Raw genomic sequence first — 9,008 nt, 5'->3', positions numbered from 1 at the left:
CCCATATCTCCCATCAATATTCTCTAACGAAGTCGATGATCGTGATGGGAATGACACACAATGGTGAATTCTCTTAAGTTGATAACAGAGAATAGTAGCAGAGTCTTGATTCTGATATGGATTATGATTTGTAGGTGATGATGAAATAAGTACAAGCAAGAGAGAGAATGCGGATAAATGGAGTTGATATTCAAATTTCATTCTTGAAGAGCAAGAGGTAGATATTTTCATGGTGGGTTTTTGAAAATATAACAAAAAGGTTTTAGCTTGGCTGTTGTAGTTACAAGCACCAAATGGTGTCCTATATATACACTCACTTGAATGGGGCATTGAAATGCGTAGATATTTGTTTTTATGAATTTGGTAAGATTTATTTACTTTCTTGAGTATATAGCTATATAGTAACTTAGTACAATCCATATCAATATGATTGAATGATTAAATTAAGCACAGATTTAATTAAATGATTTAGTAGATACTAATTTGAGAGAAAAGACCACTGTTTGAACTTTAGCGGTACATGGCAGTGTGAAGATTATATCCAAAATGGACAGATTTCTTATGCGCACTGACATTTGACTCTGTGAGGGCAAATTATGCTGTGCATCCGTATGCACCATGCATGGTGCATACGGATGCAAAAACGACGTCGTTTTAATAAAACGCGCGTTTCTCCTTAAAAAAAAAAAAATCAGGTTCGATTCCCAGCAACAACATATGAACTAAAATTTCATAATCGATGAACTATATTTCCATAATCGATGAACTATAATTCCATAATCGATGAACTATAATTCCATAATCCAATCTATGAACTAAAAATTTCAGAATGAATGAACTAAAATTCTATAATCTATAAACTAAAATTTCAGAATCGATGAACTATAATTCCATAATCGATGAACTATAATTCCATAATCAATGAACTATAATTCCATAATCTATGAACTAAAATTCCAGAATGAATGAACAATATAATGTTGTTGCTGGGAATCGAACCTGAAAATTTTTTAAAGGGGAGACGCGCGTTTTTTAATAAAACGGCGTCTTTTTGGCATCCGTATGCACCATGCATGGTGCATACGGATGCACAGCATAACGATTGCTCTGTGAGGCGTGAGTTATTAGTCACCATAATTTACATCTTATCAAATGTTCTGAGCCTTTGGTGTTGAAAATTTAACTTTTTCGGAGAAGGAATTGTATGATTAAAAATCAAATAATAAATCTTAACCATATTTGATTCTCAATAGCTGTTACAGCATCCTTTTTGGAAAATCCCAATAAAAATTGTATCTCAATCAATTTCTTGGATTTTCATTATTTCATTATTTCAAAATTTCCTATTTTTACACAAATTTCCATTTTGTTCAGATATCTTTCTTTTTTCTTTTTCTTTTTCCAAAATTCTCCATTTTCAGCATTTTCCCTTTTTCGTTTATTAATTAAAAAGTTAAGTTATTTTCACTCTGTGAATGATGATGGTAGTATAATTCTTTTATCCCGAGTTGTGGGATCTAATTCGCCCCTTGTTAATGCATCGCTCAACCCTGGCCCTGATAAGCTTCACAACGCAACGCCTTCTGATGAGTTCTAATGTAGATCAAACGTGCATGTTCGATCATTAATTGTATATGCATCAACCAAGTATTGTTGAAATAACCTCCTAGAATATAACAATGTATGTTTCTCATTTACCTTCTCATGTATATAGAATGAGAAATACTCTTTAGGGCTAATTCTTGTCCTACCACCATGATGTCCTTGGCTCAATGCATTAGAAAATGTAATATATTCACTATAACGTAACCATCTTCGCCATATGGGAACAACAAAGGGTACTGTAGGGGCAATTATGCAGGGTTCAAATGGTTTATTCTCTTCAACTGTCCAGTCTGGCTCTCAATCAATATGTCTAGATCACCCATCGATGGGTCAAGGTCCCCGACAATAAGTGCAACCACCTCATTAGCGGTAAGTAAATTGTATGTCCTTCCATCTTTATTTCGCCTGCCGATTAAATTCATTTTAACCGCAACAACTGGATTAGACTGAATTTCAGTTCTTGCCATTCTGAAACATTTTACCAAAACATTATTTCCGTCCAACATGTTCTTTAATTCCTCAACAATATTTTCGTGGATATCCCTTGAGTTAACATCTCTTCTGCATAGGAAACAAACAGATGTAAATAAACAATAGATGTCATTGTTGGTGTAAACAAAACGAAAGGTATAACGTATTTGGATACTTATGTAACAGAATTGATGCGATTATTAATCTCATTATCTGTGTCGTAAATATATAACTGTGCCAACTTTGTCATGGAACCTCCTCCTGGAACCAAGCTTCCAATCCAATGATAATTTTGACCACTTATCCTAAAAATCGAAGGACTGTTACCGGTGTTGATTGACCTATTGACTCTACCTCCCAGAGACGTGAAGCAGAACATGTTGTTATATCTTCGAATATTGTTGATGAAGTGTCTGCTCTGTTCATTATCGTAAAAGTATAGGCTCTGGAGAACGGGAGGAGGATTCTTCATGCGAGGTAATTGTATCTTGCCCTCGTAGCAACACTTTGTGTATTTCGGCAATCCTCGCGTAACATTTTGATTTGAGCGCTCATGTCGCCAAAATAAGGCACCGCAATAATTACAGGAATGAGCAGCATCTCCAAAGTCCAAATAGGAATCTAATTACATAAATAGTTAATAATTAACGAAGATGAACATAAAAGATTTGAGAATTCATAAAAATGAAAATTACTAATATTTGTGAGTTCATAAAAAATTATCATATCTGTTGTTTTCACATACGAAATGTTCAAAATCCGTATTTAAATTCCTTGCATTTGGTCTTGACGATATTGTATTGGAAGTTCTCACATCTGACCGCAAAGCACAATTAGATTGAGGATGTGCTGGTCTTTGCACTGGATAAAACATAATAAATTGTTATTTATTGTTGTAATAATATATATTAAAAAGTTGTGGCAATAGAATAACACTAACAAAGATGGAACAAATCGTGAACAATGTAAAATAAATTACCGTTTGATACATCAACTAATGGTTGGCGTGATAAAGACGTCGAAGTTGACATATTTGACATATTAAAAGAACGTATAGTGGACGGTGTAGACATGTTGCGCATATGAACTGCAAATTTTTTATCAAAACATATTTAACATGAGATTAATAGTATATGTATATTATGTTTTAATTCAAACAATATATAACCTAAAACTGAACATATACGACAGACAAAGAAATAGACAGATATTTAATACAGGAAAATGTTACCATATGTTGAGACAATGAAGAGTGTGGCTGATCGAATATCACTGTTCAATGCGTATAAATTTGGGTTGGTAGCAACTGTGCACGAGTCAGTGTAGTAATAAGGTGCAAAGGCAAGGGTCGAACCCACATGGAATTGTACGATGCAATTTAATACCGACTAAACTAAAAGAAATAATTGACTTGATAATGTAAAGTACTAGATTAAAATGCCAAAGATAACGATCAATAAAATTCAGAAAGTTAAGTAATAGAATTAAACCAGAAAGCAGAATTAACAAATAGATTAAAGAAGACGACAATCAAAATGGATTAAACTAAATAGAAACGCAGGCAAAAATAAAGGCAGGGAAAACAATAAATTAACCATGAAACAAAACAGCTAGGGAATACAAGCTAGATTGACTAAATTAATTCCCTCTATAGATTAACTCATGCTAAATTTGTCAAATTCAACACAATTAATCTCAACACTAAACTTAGAATAAAACTTAATTCAATTGACAAATTAAACGTAAATTACTGCAAACAATTCATACTAATATCATCATGTTCTTAAGCAAATGCAATTAGCTATTCAACATTTCCCTAAGCAAATAAACCAACAACTCATCCATAAATTAAAAGCTCAATGAGGAAGACTTTGAATGATAAATTAACACTACCGCTTTGAAATCATAAACCTGGTAATTATTCAAAATACTAACTAATTGGCTAACGTCATATATTAATGATTCATGAAGCAACTCAGTTTGCAATTTAACATACTTGAATTTAAATGAATTGGATTAATAACTCAAACAAAACAAATACGAGACAAACAAATTAAGAAAGAAAAACAATGATTAACATGAAAATTAAATATAATAAAGCTTACCACTAGAGTTTGATAAATTAACAAAGTGAAAAGAAAAACGAATTGCAATTTGAAGTAAGGGAAATAGAACCAGGGACAATGTGCTGCTATCTAGAATGTAATTCGCTGCTGAAAGGAAGAATTTGAAGCTGCTAACGGAAGAATTCGTCACCGCTGAACACCAGAATCAGTCGCCGATCAGAAGCCTCCGGAATTGGTCCGGAGCCAAATTGATGATGAGATACCCCTTGCCTTCTTCGGAATTGACTCAATTTATACTGCCTAGACCAATAGCTTATTCCGGACTGCTCACTAAAATTGTGTTAATTATTGGTCGCTCTTCCGCTCAACACTTCATTCAGATCGCTCAAAGACTGGATTTGTTGAAGATCTTATTTCTCGCGGCTCCTTTCTCAATAATAATAATAATAATAATAATAATAATAATAATAATAATAATAATAATAATAGAGATCATATATAACTAATCTACCTTTATTAAACTCCTACTGAACATGTACTACTACAATTAATAATATTCTTATTAAATTAGGATGAAAGAATTATTGGACTGACAGAATTCAAATAATAAAATCAATTTAATAATTAAAACAACATAAAATTAAATAATATTATTAAAAACTAATTGTAGCAATAATAAATAAAAATAGATAAGAATTAATCAATTATTTGTAACTTAACTATAAAAAATTATTAAAAATAACAACAAAAATAATGTTTATCAAACTGCAAATAGAGTTAACGCGTAAAAATTAACCAATGATTAATTAAATAAAATGATATTAAAAAATTATTTAGTATTGGATGATAAAATGATATTTTGAATATAACATATACCATTTGTGATTGCACTCAAATGTGTTCCTCTTGTGGCCACATGATTATCTTCATCCAAACTTTGATGAACATTAACTATTGCAAAAAAAAAAAAAAAAAAAAAAAAAAAATATATATATATATATATATATATATATATATATATATATATATATATATATATATATATATATATATATATATATATATATATATATATATATGGAGAAATATAAGTGTTTAAATCATTCTCATAGAATAGATTCTACTAAGACGGAAGTATGAATGCGTCTCTGAATTGTAATAATTTTGGAAATAATGATAACAAATAAATGCATGAAAATTAATATGAACATGTTAATTGTAAGTAATCAATAATTTGTAGAAAAAAAAACAGAATATGTATTTATTAAAATGTAAAAGTTATTACGAATAATGTGAACGCTAAAATTTAATATCATTGCTCGACATATTAATAGGTGTTCTTGGAGAGGAAATCATAAATCCACCGTACAATAGTTCACTACCTGCCACTGCAATTATTTATATGAAGTTAAAAAATTTAAAAATGATCCAATAAAATAGTTAGGAATGACTGTGATAAAAAATTATATTTACGAGTCATTGTTGGAGTAACTGGTCTAACTGCTGGTGCACCAATAGTTGATTGTAATGATAGTTGAGCATTATCAACCGATATATTATTCTGATTACACAACGACTCGTTTTCTAAAAAAAAATAAATTGAAAAAGTTTAAATTATTGTGAAGGAATGAGTAATGATGACAATAAGGACAAATAAGTTTGTTTAGTACCAAAAATTGAATAGTATAAATTATTTACATATTTATTAATTAAGCATTTGTATATTACGTACATTTTTTCATTACATATACACCAATAACAATGGCTTATCCCAATGCAATAGTATACGAAAGTCTAAATGATTTGAGGGAGCAGTAAGCTATTCCCACTTAAATATTAGAATCAGTGGTTGGTTAACTAAAGCACAATTTGTATTTCCAATCAATTAATTGATTAACTAAAATTTTGTGAACTCAAGTTTTAAATTTGTAAAATAAAATCTATAATAATAACTCGTATTCAAATATTTGCTTATAATAATAAGTTCATAAGAACATTTTCAAACACAATATCATACCACCATTAAAGGTAAATTATGATGTAGTAACATGCCCACCTTGCAAGATGCACACAGTTTCACAATGACATCGTTTTTGTTGAAAACGAAGCTGTTCTAATAAAAAAAAAAATTGTTCATAATTTTTGATGTTCATATTCCTAAGTGTTGAACTTTGTATTCACAAATCACAGAACTATATGTTCATAATTTGATAACTATACAATTTAGAAATTATGAATCTACAGTACAGAAATTATGAATCTACTGTACAGATATTATGAATCAGTAGTATAGAAATTATGAATCTACTATGTACAAATTATGAATTTACTGTATTGAAATTATATGAATATAAGGTTTAGAAATTGTGAATCTACGGGGTTTAGAAATTAGGAATCTACAGTATAGCTTTTATAAATTTACAGTATAGAAATTATGAATTTACAATATAGAAATTATGAATCTCGAACCGTGCCCACCTTGCAAGGTGGGCACGGTTCCACAGCATAACGCTCCCCCATTAAAAATATTAAAGTATAAATTATAAAGTTCAAACATCGATATAGATATCGAATTGCTTATAATATATTACGACAATTTGAGTTAATTGTTTAGTTAATTCGATTAACATATATTTTCTAAGTGCAAAAACCGTTTACCGTAAATTTGTAAAAATTGTAACCATTAATGAAATATATAAATATATTACCATATTTAAAATAGATAGATAGATAAATATATCACCATATTTAAAATAGATTTTATTCAATTGAGTGATTTTTGAATTGGTTGGGTGAAAATTTCGTAATATGATTTCCATAATAATATTTTTTAAGTAATTAGTCTATATTCACAAGTAATTAGTCTATATTACATGGAATAAAATTAATTTTTGGTTGTATATATATTATGCTAATAAATAATATCATATACGGAATATACGGTAATTCAAAAAAGGTAAACATTATAACCTAATTCATTAATTTGTCCATATACATATATTCTGTGTAATGTTAATTATTTTTTTATTATATATAGATTCCTTACAATTATACAGATTACACGTTAATAATTCCCTAATATTACCATAATATGCTTTTCATAATTAATTAGTATATATTTATAATATTCTGTGTAATATTATTTAAAATAATCATACCTAATATGTATGGTAATACGTAATATGTAGGGTAATACGTAAATAAAATTAATTAATTAATACCACATGTAATTAAAGTACACGATTTTACAATGTGAGAGTTTGGCATATGGAAAAAATATACCATATTTTAATATCTAATTAAAAATATATTTTAATATACACGGGTTCATACACAGATTTTAGGTGTAGACTAATTATTTATGCCATCTATAAAGAATCTGTACAAATGTTATGATTATTTAATGGTGTAGCATATATATATATATATATATATATATAATGCTAATAAATAATAGTACCATATACAGAATGCTACTGACTATATTACCTTGTGCTCAGATGGCATGTTGTGACCTCTCCCATGTGGGAGGTCATACTTCATTAGGTTGAGAAGTAATAGAGTCAGTAGCATGAATCATTACTATTATTTTGAGCATAATTCGTTCATTACTATAATTTTAGCTATTTTCAAGTATGTTGAACATAAAACATTACTATATTATGAACATATATAATTACAACTATAACCTTCAAAAAATATAATTACAACTATAAATCATTAGCATCATTTTGATCCTAAATCATTACAACTACAAATCACTATCATTATTTTGAGCATAATTCATTCACTACTATAATCACTACATACTGGAAATTATGAAATTTCCGACCACCTGAAAATGATATTAAATTAAGTTGATACCAAAATGTCCAAAAAGTGGTCGGAAATAGCAACAAAGGTTTTCCGGATACCAAAAGTGGTCAGAACAAGACTTTCGACTTGATTTAAAATTATTTTCAGGTGGTCGGAAATTCCATAATTTCCAGTAGTGAATTTTAGCTATTCTGAATATTTTGAGCATAACTTATTTATATATTTTGAGCATAAATCATTACCACTATTTCGAACATAATTCATGGACAATGTTATTTGAGCCTAAATTGTTACTATGATTTTAGTGAATATTCTGGACATAAATTATTATTATAAATTAAATTACCATATATAGCATATATTATTATTTAATCCTTCAAAAAATGAGAGCAATTTCAATTTTTAAAATAGAAATCTATTCTGTGTGAATGTATAATTTTTTTATGGATCTTTTTTTCTTTCTTTAATCTTTTTCAATATAGTCATCATCATTATAATGTTTTTGTGCGAGATGCAAATTTTTGCTAATATACCTAATAATAGTTATAACATTTTACAATCACAAGCCTTAATTAAAATCAAATATTAATATTAGGCTCGGCTGGGCAAACCTAATTGAAAAGCTATAAGCTAGGAGCTGAAAGCTGAAAAGCTATAAGCTCGGAACTGAAAATTGAAGAGCTGTTAAACTAGCTGTTATGATTGAAAGTGTTTGGTAAAATTAGCTTTTTGATAAGCTGATAAATGTAAAAAGACTAAAAATGACATCTTCATAAAATTTTAATTAGTTTGTGTACATATTAAAATTTAACATTTTGTCTTTAAAAAAATTAATATTTTGAAATAAAACTATTAGCATAATCATGATCTAGCATCTCATAATGAAGTAGCAATATTGTTGCAAAATCTCATAATAATAATAATAATAATGATAATAATAATAATAATAATAATAATAATAATAATAATATTTGCGGTGAAAGTTGCAGATAAAGGAGAAGAGAAAATGATTTTAATTGGGAAGGGTAAATTATGTTATTTTTTAAAAAA

Source organism: Ipomoea nil, unplaced genomic scaffold, assembly GCF_001879475.1.
Source record: "Ipomoea nil cultivar Tokyo-kokei standard unplaced genomic scaffold, Asagao_1.1 scaffold2921, whole genome shotgun sequence".
NCBI classification, from domain to species: domain Eukaryota; kingdom Viridiplantae; phylum Streptophyta; class Magnoliopsida; order Solanales; family Convolvulaceae; genus Ipomoea; species Ipomoea nil.
The sequence above is the reverse complement of the archived record's forward strand: the minus strand, read 5'-3'. Positions refer to the sequence as shown.